The 14,903-nt window shown below is 38.9% G+C and overlaps 1 pseudogene across 7 annotated transcripts in view; it reads right to left on the reverse strand.

Annotated features, from left to right (window-relative positions):
* Nucleotides 1-14,903, reverse strand: part of LOC110310532 (nonsense-mediated mRNA decay factor SMG5 pseudogene) — a 132,261-nt pseudogene that overhangs the window by 23,404 nt on the left and 93,954 nt on the right. For 5 of the 7 annotated variants that reach the window (XR_003834981.2, XR_003834977.2, XR_003834979.2 and 2 more), the window contains one exon: nucleotides 9,176-9,328. The product of XR_003834981.2 is annotated as a nonsense-mediated mRNA decay factor SMG5 pseudogene, transcript variant X6 (transcript). The remainder of the gene's footprint in view (nucleotides 1-9,175; nucleotides 9,329-14,903) is intronic. The other 2 variants (XR_003834980.2, XR_015045603.1) reach the window with 1 other exon arrangement.

Here is a 14,903-nt window from a genome sequence, read left to right on the forward strand (position 1 = left end):
TGTCCTTCTTACCAGTTGGGACATCTTCTGGATATATGCCCAGGAGAGGTATTGCTGGATCCTCCGGTAGTACTATGTTCAATTTTCTAAGGAACCACCAGACTGACTTCCAGAGTGGTTGTACAAGATTGCAATCCCACCAACAATGGAGGAGTGTTCCTCTTTCTCCACATCCTCGCCAGTATCTGCTGTCACCTGAATTTTTGATCTTAGTCATTCTGACTGATGTGAGGTGGAATCTCAGGGTTGTTTTGATTTGCATTTCCCTGATGATTAAGGATGTTGAACATTTTCTCAGGTGCTTCTCTGCCTTTCAGTATTCCTCAGGTGAGAATTCTTTGTTCAGTTCTGAGCCCCATTTTTAATGGGGTTATTTGATTTTCTGGAGTCCACCTTTTTGAGTTCTTTATATATATTGGATATTAGTCCCCTATCTGATTTAGGATAGGTAAAGATCCCTTCCCAATCTGTTGGTGGTCTTTTTGTCTTATTGATGGTGTCTTTTGACTGGCAGAAGCTTTGCAGTTTCATGAGGTCCCATTTGTCAATTCTCGATCTTACCATGCAAGCCATTGCTGTTCTATTCAGGATTTTTTCCCCTGGAAGCCACTAAGTTTTAACAAACTCAAAGTCTAGTTCTGTTTTCCTGGCTATATTCCAAGTACTTGCGTGCCTATATGTGTTTGGAAACTACCATAGCAGACAGCACAGATATACAGAAGATTTTAATTCAGCAAGTACCCCTGGGACATACCAGTCCAGCATATTAGAGACAGCATGGACACATTTTTTTCCAGAAAGTCTTATGACGCTTAACGGTGAAATACATGTGTTCACAGCACAAAGAAGTCTCTCACAAAAACCTCTCTTGTAAATTTCAACTTCACATTGGCATTTATTTAAACAAAGCTCAACTTTTCTGGAAGTCTACAGATATAAAGATACATTGCTGATACTCCCTAATATAAATTATGTTGGATAATCTCAAATCACCAAATATAAATCAAGATTATTCCAAAAACTCTCCCTTCCTGAAGAAAGCCTGGATTTTTGTTTCACATATAAATTGCTATGGATATGCCTGAATGATATTTTATTACAATCTTTAAACACTAGTGAAGAATTCCTCTGCCCATATGTAAATTTTAAGAATTTATAACTAAAGCTTTTCTTAAGTTCACAAAAATGCATTATAATAAAAAACTACAAAAATACAACCTTTATATTTCAACAATGACAAATTTTGTGAGGTTATAGTTGTAGAGATGTGAATGAATATTCTGAGAAGTATGAGTGACATAGCAGAAGACATCTGAGTGGAATTTGCCTTAAGGACAGGCTCAAAATCCCAGATAGAGTACATCTCAAAGGATAGTACTTCTCAGCGGTACCCCCACAAGCCACAGAAAAGATTTTTCTAAACTACAAGAGCTCATAACTTCTCCACAAACCTACTAAGTTGGAATCTCTGCTGGCAGAATATTGGCCTTCCCATCTTTATAAGCTCCTTGGATAATTCTTCTTCTACTAAAATTTAAGGCAAACATGAATTATGAAATAAAATGGAAAACCCATATGCTTGATATATGATTCTGTAGGGAGGGATTATTAGTCATCCTGGCTATAACAGTTCCATACAAGGTGGAGAAGAACATCATTTATAAAGCAGATAGCATTAAATGTTTTGTGGCTGTTTTCTTATTCTGAAACCGGAATACTGACAGTATTTTCAATTATAATTAGAAAGGCAGAAAATGCCTCACTCCTCCAAACAGTTACCTAACCTGCATACACAATTATATGGTCTTCCTGAACATGTAGGAGAGAGAAAAACAACTTCTGACAGTCATTTTTAAGTTTTCTGATTTTAGAGCCTTTCTTTTATTAGCTTGCAATTTTTTCACTGTAAAAATCAGATGTGCCCTAAATGTATGTCTAATCAACTGAAGCTGCACGTGAAATACTAACAATTAGTAAAAGACACCAGAATGTGAAAGCATTAGTCAATTCTTTTAAAAAGGAAAACAAGGCAGACGTTGTGGCTCGCTCCAATTATCCCAGCATTTAGGAAGACGAGACAGGAAGATTACCATGAATTCAAGGCCCTCTTGGGATATATAGTAATTTCCAGGCGAGCCTATGCTACATAGCGAAACTCTACATAAAAGGAAAAATAGTAACACCATAATAATAATCATTTTAAAGATTTACATTTTAAAAATAGAAAGGAAAACCATACCAAGATGTACCACTTGAGTTAACACCCAATGATCCAAATCAAATCAATCCGTTGATTTTATTTAATATTTTGACAAAGAGTAGAAAGGAAAAGAACAATTTATTTAATTAATAAAATTGATCTTGCCTGATGACTGTAATGTACATAATGCCTGGGAATTTAGTGGGAAATTATATATATAAAGACACACACACACACAAAGAGAGAGAGAGTCTATCCCTGAACAGTTTATACTGAATGCTATTAAGTACAGCCCTACAGAAAACCATGTGGATGACCAGAAAAAATATATATCACCATGAGGGAGAAAATAATATCTTCTCCAAGAGAGAAATTCCATATATCTTCAAGAGTTGAGAGAACAATAGATGAACTTAAAGGGATATGAATGAATACAAGCAGGACTTTCCATAAGGCTAACTGAACAGCTACTGTGTACTTAGCACTCATCCGTGCTCGTTTTACGCATTTCAGCACTTCATAAACCTAGTCATGGCAAACCTGAGCTTCCATAGTACCAATGAGTCAACTCAAAAGAAAACCCCAGAGAGTCTCTTTCACATCCTGAGATATTGCTGGTATCTGAGTCACCGTCAGGGAGGGATGCAAAGTGTACTGATAAATTACTTCCCAACCTGCTAGATCATTTTGCTTGGCAAGTGTCCACAGTGTTGCTGACACAACCTGGAGACTTGTGTGTGCTAAAGCAGCATGTTTTGTTCCTCCTTTTTAGGAAGCAGGAGCACTCTTCATCAGCCTATTACTGTCTAAATAAAGTGAGATGGTGACAGGTGTAGGCTATGGGACTCAATCCACTCTTTTTTTATCCTGGCAAGAGGATCTATCACCCATCCGAAAAGACATTCAGTCCCTGAAAACACGATTTTAACGCTTCATCAAAGCTCGAGGAAGCCTGAAGATGTTTTGGAAGTTAGCCAATTAGGTGTATCTGCAGGGCATCTGCTCTCTCTTTCACTCAGCTAGCCTTCACTCTCTGGGTTCTTTCATCCTTTGCTAAACAGGAGCAGATGAGCCCCAGGCAGCAAATAGGATCTAAAAAGAATAGGCTTTGCATCCTCTGAAAGGCAAGTGCTTTACAGAGATGGCACATCAGAGAGTCTATCCCACGCCGGACAGTTTATACTGAATGCTATTAAGCACAGCGCTACAAAAAAACAATGTGGATGACCAGAAAAAATATATATCACCATGAGGGAGAAAATAATATCTTCTCCAAGTGAGAAATTCCATATCTCTTTCCTTGAAAATAGGTTATTTTATCAAACCATATATCCTGACGACGGATATAATTTAAAAGGATACAAATGAATACAAGCAGGACTTTCCATAAGGCTAACTGAACACCTACTGTGTACTTAGCACTCATCTGTGCTCGTTTTACGCATTTCAGCACTTCATAAACCTAGTTATTGTAAACCTGAGCTTCCATAGTACCAATGAGTCAATTCAAAAGAAAACCTCAGAGAGTCTCTTTTACACCCACTCTTCTCTATTTCTCCTAGTTTCTTCTCACCCCCCTTCCCATCCAGATCCACTCCCTTTCTATGTCTCATTAGAAAGCAAACCAGCTTCTAATAAATAACAAAATACCATAAGATTAAAACAATACCCATCTCATTGTAGTTGGACAAGAAAATGAGAAGAGCCCAAAAGAAGACATAAGAACCAGAGGCCCATTTGTTCACACACTTAGGAATACCATAAAAACACTGCACTAAGACATACCATATATACACAATGGACCTGGTGCAGACCTGTGCGGCCCTGTGAATGATGACTCCATCTCTGTGAGTTCATCTGAACCTTGCTTATGTTGATTTGGAGGGCCTTATTTTCTCAGTGTCCTCCTTCCCCTCTTGTTCTTACATTCTTTCACGGCTCTCTGAGCCCTGAGCAGAGGGATTTATATGTTCTCTATTCAATAAGTGCACTAACCATTGAGTTATTCTTTCTGTCTCCCCTATTAGACCATGAGCCCTTAGAGGGTTCATGTGCACTTACTCATCTCTCAACCTTGGTAGATATCTAGCCTAGCACATGGTAAACGTTTATAAATTTCAATGCATAAATTAGAGGGAATCAATGCTCTGCACATTTTCTTCATATCCTCATTTGGGTTCACTTTGTTTGATTTTAATAATGTCAGCGTCCCTTCCTGTTTATATTGCAGAAACCATCCTTTATTAATATGTCCAGAGTTGTCTCTCTTCAGTACCATTGCCTGGCTCTTGTAGTATTATATTCTCTCTTTAATCCCCTGCAAAGAAAATCATTGCATACATAACTTCTCACTCACTGGCAAATGAATTCATCCGTGAATTAATTCATCTATCCAACTCAAACTTTGGTCTGACCCTCCTGTCTGTTTTTAAGCAGTGAAGCATTCTAAGTACATAAACAGACTCTGGATCACTCAGTCCACAAATGTGCTGCTATATCTACCCTTCCTTATTTTCCTTTCCTACTCTCTGCCTACTTTCTCTTCATTGAAGTACTGGCTCAAGAATCAGCCACTCATAAATCTCTCCACTCATAAACCAGACTGCATTTGTAACTTCTTCACAGTGTTTGTGCCATACGCTGCTAAACCGAATCACTGAGAATTACTGCCTAAAGCAAAATGGAAAAAGACTGGGTCGATCTCTCTAGCACCCTTAAGTAAATGTCCATGAGGGGTTTGAACAGGAATGACCCATATTGCTTGTATAGTTGAGTGTTTAGTCACCAGTGAGTGGAACAATTTGAAAAGATTATTAAGATTAGGTAGGCATGGCTTTGTCGCGGAGATGGTGTGGCTTTGTTGGAGGAAATGTGTCACTGGGATTTGCTTTGAAGTTTCCTATAGCTCACTCTCTTCCTGTTGCCTAGGAATCAAGATGTAGAACTCTGCTTCTCCAGTACCATTCCTTCTATACCTGCTGCCATGCTTCCTGCCATGATGCTAATGAACTAAACCTTTAAAACTATAAGCAAGGTCCCAGTTAAATGCTTTCTTTTATAAGACTTGCTTTCTCCATGGTGACTTTTCACCACAATAGAACAGTGACTAAGATAATGTCCTACTATGACATCATACACACACACAAACACACACACACACACACACACACACACACTTACCCCAACTGTTTTAGATGAATGAATAAATACATAAAAAGAATTTTACAGAAAAATGTGGTACATTTATACAATAGAGTACTACACAGGTATTTAAGAAATGAAGTTATGAAATTCTTAGACAAATGGATGGATCTGGAGGATATCATCTTGAGTGAAGTAACCCAATAACAAAAGAACACACATGATATGTACTCACTGATAAGTGGATATTAGCTCAGAAGCTCAGAATCTTTTTTAGAAGGGGGAGCAAAATACCCATAGAAGGAGTTATAGAGACAAAATTTGGAGCAGAGTAGACAAAATTTGGAACGACCATCCAGAGACTGCCGCACTTGGGGATCCATTCCATAAACAACCACCAAACCCAGACACTAGGCAGATGTCAACAAGAGCCTGCTGACAGGAGCCTGATATAGCTGTCTCCTGTGAGGCTCTGCCAGTGCCTGACAAATACAGAAGTGGATGCTCACAGTCATCCAGTGGACAGAGCACAAGGTCCCCAATGAAGGAGCTAGAGAAAGTACCCAGGGAGCTGAAGGGGTCCGAAGCCCCATAGGAGGAACATCAATATGAACTAACCAGTACCCCCAGAGCTCCTTGGAACTATACCACCAATCAAAGAAAACACATGCTGGAACTTGTGACTCTAGCTGTATGTATATGTAGCAGAGGATGGCCTAGTTGGTCATCAATGGGAGGAGTGACACTTAGTTCTGTGAAGGCTTTATACCCCAGTATAGGAGAATGCCAGGACCAGGAATGGAAGTGGGTGGTTTAGGGAGCAAGGGGAGGGGGGAGGGGATCGTGGATTTTCAGAGGGGAAAGTAGGAAATGGAATGACATTTCAAATGTAAATAAAGAAAATATCTAATAAAAAAATAATTTTTCAGAAGTTGAAAATACTACACTACCTACCTTTCCTGTCATCCAACAGTGGATGCTATACAGATATTGATTTTTAAACATAGGTTAAAACTGAAAGGAAGAAATAAATACTGAGATTGAGGAATGAATACTAAGACTCAAAACTGAAGAAAATTATACTTATATTCTCAATCAAAAAATACAATTTTAAGATGACTGCTGACTGGTAAGGACTTTTTTTTTTTTTACTTCTTCAATAGTTTTTATTGTAGGTAACTAGACACAAGAAACAATTCTAAGTTCTAGTTTCAGTCAAGTCACATTTTTCCCTTGACATACTACACTAAACAATTAGATGTAAAATATAATAATGTTTTGTAATTATTTGTTTTTACTTATTATAGTTTTTACTTTTATAACATATAAAAGCATACAATTGTTGAAAGGATTTTTTTTTAATTTCCTATATTAGTAAAATTCTCAGCTATTTGGACAGTTCTTTACTAAAAGAAAAATTTGGGGGCTAAACATCGTGACACACACCTTTAATCCCAGCACTTGGGAGGTAGTGTCAGAGGGATTTCTGGGAGTTCAAGGGCAGCCTGCCTACTCGGGCAGTTCCAGGATAGTCAGATCTACATAATTGAGAGCTTTGCCTCAAAAAGGAAAGGAAAGGGAAGGGAAGGGAAGGGAAGGGAAGGGAAGGGAAGGGAAGGGAAGGGAAGGGAAGGGAAGGGAAGGGAAGGGAAGGGAAGGGAAGGGAAGGGAAGGGAAGGGAAGGGAAGGGAAGGGAAGGGAAGGGAAGGGAAGGGAAGGGAAGGGAAGGGAAGGGAAGGGAAGGGAAGGGAAGGGAAGGGAAGGAGAAGGGAAAGTCTTTTGAAATAACTGTTTTTGCTTTAAGAACAGATCCATGTGGGATAATGTGGATTTGCATCAGACTACTATTAAAAAAATCAGTTAAAGTATTCAAGATCACAAGGTCTAAAACCTACACAAAGAAATACAAGCAACTGAGGAATTCTGAGAGTGGGAGAATTAGTCTTTCCCAAGGAAGAGTACTTCAATTGGTTATCCAATGCTGAATGATCAGCCCTAAAAACATACGTATAGGTAATACATTGATATGTATATACACATACATACAAACCTGTAACAATAATCAACGAAAAAAGAGTCCATGAATTGGAAAGAGAGCAAGGAGGAAGTGGTGTAATTATATTACAGTCTCAAAAGTAAATGAAATCACTTTTAAAAATAAAAAACAAAAACCATTTAGCCCTTCATTTTGAATGGCAGAAGCAAAAAAAGATGCTAGGCATACATATCAGAGAAGCCTCTGAGTGAAGAACTAAAGCAAGTATGATCTTAAGCAAAACAGCAGAGCCTTGTTCAGAATCTGTACACAGTGCTCTAGAGAGTGCATTGACCCCACTGTGGTCAATATTCTTAGAGAAGTCCAATGTGCTATCCACTGTGCCACAGAGCCGAGTCAGTATTCTTCTTAGATCCACCTGCTTCTACTCATTTTAATTGCCCAGATAATAGTGTCTGTGTTGAGCACAAAAGTTTGCTGCAAATTAACATTCTTAGAAACTTCCAAATGAAACTGTCTTCATTAGTAGAATATGATAATAGTCACTAATGCTATCTTATTGTACAGAGTCTACACTGAGTCTCACTATAACTAAAGCTTCTTTCTCAGCTCATCACCCTATGTGTCTGTGTATTTTTCTCTGGTTTCATTTCCTGCTGAATATTTGCTATAGAAAAGGTCTTGTGAGAGAACTTTCATGTGTTCAAGTTGGTAGAAAATTGGAGTGGTTTTCATGCTGGAAATCAGCTGTGAACCAATAAAAATGGAAATCTACAAGAAATAGATAAAATGGTAACCCCAAAGACAAGGGATAGAAGGGAAGTTCCCCAAATATTTTACATCTGAATAGACTATATTAGTTTTCATGGTTTTCAAGACTGAATACCAAATGTAAAATTACAATGTCAGAAATAAAGCCTTTATAATCTGCTTAGCAAGTAAGAGAATTTCTAATATTGACTCACTCAAAATAGTAAATTTTTTTTTTTTTTTTTTTGGTTTTTTGAGACAGGGTTTCTCTGTATAGCCCTGCCTGTCCTGGAACTCACTTTGTAGAACAGGCTGGCCTCTAACTCAGAAATCCACCTGCCTCTGTCTCCCAAGTCCTGGGATTAAAGGCATGCGCCACCACCACCCGGCTCATAATAAATATTATTAAAGGTGAATATAAGATAGATCATATACAAATGAAAAAATAAGTATATCATATTTTTTTAAACTTTTACTTATAGACTTCCTAAAGAGTGAAGTGCAATAAAGGTATGTCTTAAGAATAATTAAGAATTGTATCCTGCAGTTACCCTCCTTGTCAGTAGTAGCAACAGTTACTATTAAGAGAAAATAAGGACAGAAACAACTTGGCTTGACAACAATGTGTAGCTTTTATGGATCTTTGTGACTATTTTAAAATCTCTGCATATATGGATCAATTTGTAAACTATTAACAGTGCTAGCAAGAATTTTTAGAGATTTAATACTGACCTTCTAGATTTTCAAAAGGCTCTAAGAGATGCTCTTCTATGTAAATAATTAAGCAAATATTTGTTTAAAACCAACCATGTGTAGGCATCAGGCTAACATGCAGTTTCCAATTCCAAAGCACTTACACTCACATGTAATAATTACAAGGTGATGAGACAGCACCTGCTCAGGTGTGTGCTTCATCACTCTGGGAATACCTGGGCTTCAGCACTTGGCCAAAGCATTGAAATTTCACTTCTCCAGAGAGACTTGAAACAAAATCTTTTTTTCTTACTGTGTGTAAAAGCTGAGAAAGCCACCTACATCCCTGTCTATTGAGTTTCTTCACTGAGACACACAGAAATAAGGATGCTTACCTTGTTAGGGTTGTTTGAATGAGGTGTGTTTTCCAGATAAAGTAATTGTGCTGTGATTGTCGCTGTTGATGGCAGAAGCAGAGCCAGCACTGCTGTAGGCTACAGTCTAGGAAGGAGCAGGGCACTCTACAGCCTGTATGGGATTCTACCTAGCTAAGGAGAGAAGGGAAACTATGTTAGGTAAGAACAGCAAGTAAAAAGAGCTGTGTAAAGAAACTTATTTTAAAAATATATGGCCTGAATTTTTAATGAGATAATAATTTCATGAGATAATAATTTCATGAGATACTAATACAGGAGCCAGGTGGGAAGGAAAAAAAATAAACGGAGTTTTAGAAATTTAAAGTAGCACACTCTGTCTGCTCAGTGCCAACTGGGACTCCTGTTTGTCAGAGTTAGGAAACATTGTTGCCTGGAAACATTTCCACACTCACACACAGATTAGAGACTTTACTGACATGAGGAAAGCCTGTTACCAAGTATGTTGCTTTAGAGTTGAATAACCTGCTGGCAATGGAAAGTATGTCTTTTGAAATAATAAAAATCTGTTCAGTGTCAATATTAACTTTTTTTTCTTTTTTCTTAGAAATGCTATTTACACAATGGAATATTACTAGCTATTAAAAAGAATAATATTTTGAAATTTACAGGCACCTGGATGGAACTAGGAAAGATCATCCTGAGTAAGGTAATACAGACCCAGAAAAACAAACATAATATCTACTCATTTATAAGTGGATATTAGCCATAAAGTACACGATAACCAGGCTACCATCCACAGACCCAAAAAAGCTAAGTAATAAGGAGGGCCCAAGGGAGAACCCTTGAATCTCACTGAGAAAGGGAAATAAAATAGACATCAGGTGTGGGTGAAGGGAGGAATCTGAGTAGGAGAGGGGGTAGGGAAGGTACAAGGAGGGCTCAAGTGTGGGGAGGATGAGGACAACTACAGGGAAAGAGAACTGGAATCAGTGATCGGGGGCATCTCTGGCATGAGCTAGAAACCTAGCACAATGGAGACTCCCAGGAATTTATGAATGTGGGCCTAGTTAAGACTCCTAGCAATAGATATGGAACCTGAAATGTCTACCTCCTATAACCAGGCAAAGCTAGGGATGGGAGCACCAACACAGCCACAAAAACTTTGACCAGCATTTTTGGTTTTTTTGCCTGCCTACAAGATGTGCAGGGATAAAGAGGGAACTGAAAAAAGGTACTAGCCAACCAATGACTGGCCCAACTTGAGACCCATGCCGAGAGAGAGAGAGAGAGAGAGAGAGAGAGAGAGAGAGAGAGAGAGAGAGAGAGAGAGAGAGAGAGAGAGAGCCCACCCTTGACACGATTAATGATATTCTGCTATGCTTCCAGAAAGGAACCTAGCATAACTGTCATCTGAAAGGCCTCACTCAGCTGCGGAGACCCATGTCCAAACATTAGTTGGAGCTCTGGGAATCTTGTGGAAGATGGGAAGGATGAATTGAAGGAGCCAGAGAGGTGAAGGATACCACAAGAAAACATATACAATCAACTACCTGGGTTCACAGGGGCTCACTGAGAATGAACCACCAATCAGAGAGCATGCACAGGATGGATCTAGGTCCCCTACACAACAGATGTGCAGCTTGGTCTTCATGTAGGACACCTAATAGCAGGAACAAGGGTTGTCTCTGACTCTCATGTCTGACTTTGGATCCCTTTTCCCTAACTTGTCTAATCTTAATAGAAGATGCGCCTAGACCTACTGCAGCTTGATACGGCAAGGTAGGTTGCTATCTATGACAGGCTTCCCCTTCTGTGAGGACAAAGGGAACATGGATGGGGACAAGGGAGGAAAAGGGGAAATCTGATAGGAGAGGAGGGAGGGGAAGCTGAGATCAGGATGTAAAGTAAAACAATAAATTAATAGTAATAAAAAGCAATGCTATCATTGCTGAGAAGAGGTAAAAACATAAACAAGCTCAATTCTGCATGATTGGTGGAGCTGTGCAGACGGATTTGTGCATATTCATTTGTACAATTAATTTCTCAAATAAATCTATAGTTCATTTTAAAAGCACAACTCTGTGTCAATGATCTGAAAAGTGCTAGGGTCAAAATAGACATGGTGAAGCTACCCATTTTCAAAATTGATTTGTCACAATTTAAAGAGGCCAATCATCACAAGGACAAAAGGGTTAAATATATTCAAGATATGAGGACTCTTACCCATGATGAACAAGAAAAGCAAAAGCAAACCAAAACCCCTCTCAGGTGTGAGTTTATCATGGAAGAAAGGAACAGTCCCTTGGAATCTTCACTTAACATCTGACTGAACCTGAACCGGACACACTTCATGTACAGACAATCAGATTACGCTCAACTTCTGGCTGTTTTAAGTGAGTTAAGATAAAGCATCCCAGCTCCTTGGCATTTGTTTCTCTTAAGATTACTTACAACAGAACCATTTATAATGCTCTCCCTCCGGTTTACTGAGCTAAACATCTATAGAGCAGCTACCTTACATGTGAGTTTTATCAACATGTCTTTCAAAATTTACATGAATGGGAAATTTGGAAACCAAAATTTTAAAATCTCATTTTCCTAAAAATTAACTGCTTCAAATTCAAATGGTGAAGGAATCCTTAATGTTATTTTATTGTTTGGTATATGAGAGAAGTGTAGGATATGAGACATAATTCTTGTCCTCAATAAGCATATAGAAGATGAAAACCTGGGAGACAAGATGAGATACAGTATTGATTTCCTGGTATGAACAAGAATGTGCTGAGTTCTTTTGATGTGAACCACGATTGGGAAACATCACAATACCCTTGTAAAATGGATATTTTGAGTTGAGTTTGGTTGAATTAATGGAGGTAAAAATAATTCATTAAGACAGGAGAATTCTGAGAGGTAAGTGATGGACATGGTCTGGGATCAGTTCGCTCACACTCTCCACAGAAGTAATTGTGAGAAGCATGCATTCCCAGGACTCTCACTCTCTGGGGAAGGAGAGAATGCATCACAGCATGTAGAATGTTATTGCAATTTCACGGAAAAGGAAAGAATTTTTGAGAACTCGTACAAGGAAACAGCACCAAAAACAGTAGAAAAATGAACCCAACCAAATTTTCTTTGCATGGAGGGTGGGTATTTCAGCTTACAATACACAAGTTACACTACATTGATAATGGGAGTCAGCTTAGAAACTCAAGGCAGAAACTGAAGCAGAGGCCACAGAAGGATGCTGCTTACTGGCTTGCTCTTTATGGCTTGTTCAGCTGGTTTTCTTATACCATTCAGGACCTCTTGCCCTGGGTTGGTACCTCTCACAGTTGGCTGGGCTTTCCTACATCAATCATTGATTATGAAAGTGCTCTAAAGACTACAAGCCAATCTTATGACAGCATTTTCTCAACTGAGTTTCTCTTTCCAAATGACTTGAGCTTGTGTGCAGACGACATAAAACTAACCAACACAGTTTCCTTTAAAAAGAATTTTTTTTTCTCAACAAACATGCCTTTACTTTGTCAAGTAAAGACAAAAAATTCCAGCGGTTTTATTATGATGCATTTAGAAGCAAGTGTATGTATGTTCGTTTTTGTTATTATTCTTTCAGTAGATTTTCATTTTTTTTAATTTCTTTTTTATTAGGTATTTTCCTCGTTTACATTTTCAATGCTATCCCAAAAGTCCCCCATAACAACCCCCACTTCCCTACCCACCCACTCCCCCTTTTTGGCCCTGGGGTTCCCCTGTACTGGGGCATATAAAGTTTGCAAGTCCAATGGGCCTCTCTTTGCAGTGATGGCCTACTAGGCCATCTTTTGATACATATGCAGCTAGAGTCAAGAGCTCCAGGGTGCTGGTTAGTTCATATTGTTGTTCCACCTATAGGATTGCAGTTCCCTTTAGCTCCTTGGTTAATTTCTCTAGCTCCTCCATTGGGGGCCCTGTGATCCATCCAATAGCTGACTGTGAGCATCCACTTATGTGTTTGCTAGGCCCCGACATAGTCTCACAAGAGACAGCTATATCTGGGTCCTTTCAGCAAAATCTTGCTAGTGTATGCAATGGTGTCAGCGTTTGGAAGCTGATTATGGGATAGATCCCTGCATATGGCAATCACTAGATGGTCCATCCTTTCGTCACAGCTCCAAATTTTGTCTCTGTAAATCCTTCCATGGGTGTTTTGTTCCCATTTCTAAGAAGGGGCAAAGTGTCCACACTTTGGTCTTCGTTCTTCTTGAATTTCACACGTTTAGCAAATTGTATCTTATATCGTGGGTATACTAAGTTTCTGGGCTAATATCCACTTATCAGTGAGTACATATTGTGCAGTTCCTTTGTGATTGGGTTACCTCACTCAGGATGATGCCCTCCAGGTCCATTCATTTGCCTAGGAATTTCATAAATTCATTTTTTTAGTTGCTGAGTAGTACTCCATTGTGTAAATGTACCACATTTTCTGTATCCATTCCTCTGTTGAGGGGCATCTGGGTTCTTTCCAGCTTCTGGCTATTATAAATAAGGCTGCTATGAACATAGTGGAGCATGTGTCCTTCTTACCGGTTGGAACATCTTCTGGATATATGCCCAGGAGAGGTATTGCTGGATTCTCCGGTAGTACTATGTCCAATTTTCTGAGGAACTGCCAGACTGATTTCCAGAGTGGTTGTACAAGCTTATAATCCCATCAGCAATGGAGGAGTGTTCCTCTTTCTCCACATCCTCGCCAGCATCTGCTGTCACCTGAATATTTGATCTTAGCCATTCTGACTGGAGTGAAGTGGAATCTCAGGGTTGTTTTGATTTGCATTTCCCTGATGATTAAGGATGTTGAACATTTTCTCAGGTGCTTCTCAGCCATTCGGTATTCCTCAGGTAAGAATTCTTTGTTCAGCTCTGAGCCCCATTTTTAATGGGGTTATTTCATTTTCTGGAGTCCACCTTCTTGAGTTCTTTATATATATTGGATATTAGTCCGCTATCTGATTTGGGATAGGTAAAGATACTTTCCCAATAAGTTGGTGGCCTTTTTGTCTTATTGATGGTGTCTTTTGCCTTGCAGAAGCTTTGCAATTTTATGAGGTCCCATTTATCGATTCTAGATCTTACAGCACAAGCCATTGCTGTTCTATTCAGGAATTTTTCCCCTGTACCCATATCTTCGAGGCTTTTTCCTACTTTCTCCTCTATAAGTTTCAGTGTCTCTGGCTTTATGTGGAGTTCCTTAATCCACTTAGATTTGACCTTATTACAAGGAGATAGAAATGGATAGATTCGCATATTTCTACATGATAACCACCAGTTGTGCCAGCACCATTTGTTGAAAATGCTGTCTTTCTTCCACTGGATGGTTTTAGCTCCCTTATCAAAGATCAAGTGACCATAGGTGTGTGGCTTCATCTCTAGGTCTTCAATTCTGTTCCATTGGTCTACTTGTCTGTCACTATACCAATACCATGCAGTTTTTATCACAATTGCTCTGTAGTACAGCTTTAGGTCCAGCATGGTGATTCCACCAGAGGTGCTTTTATCCTTGAGAAGAGTTTTTGCTATCCTAGGTTTTTTGGTATTCCAGATGAATCTGCTGATTGCCCTTTCTAATTCATTGAAGAATTGAGTTGGAATTTTGATGGGGATTGTATTGAATCTGTAGATTGCTTTTGGCAAGATAGCCATTTTTACAATGTTGATCCTGCCAATCCCTGAGCATGGGAGATCTTTCCATCTTCTGAGATCTTCT

This window comes from Mus caroli, unplaced genomic scaffold (genome assembly GCF_978045245.1).
Source record: "Mus caroli unplaced genomic scaffold, Mus_caroli_1 scaffold_16, whole genome shotgun sequence".
NCBI classification, from domain to species: domain Eukaryota; kingdom Metazoa; phylum Chordata; class Mammalia; order Rodentia; family Muridae; genus Mus; species Mus caroli.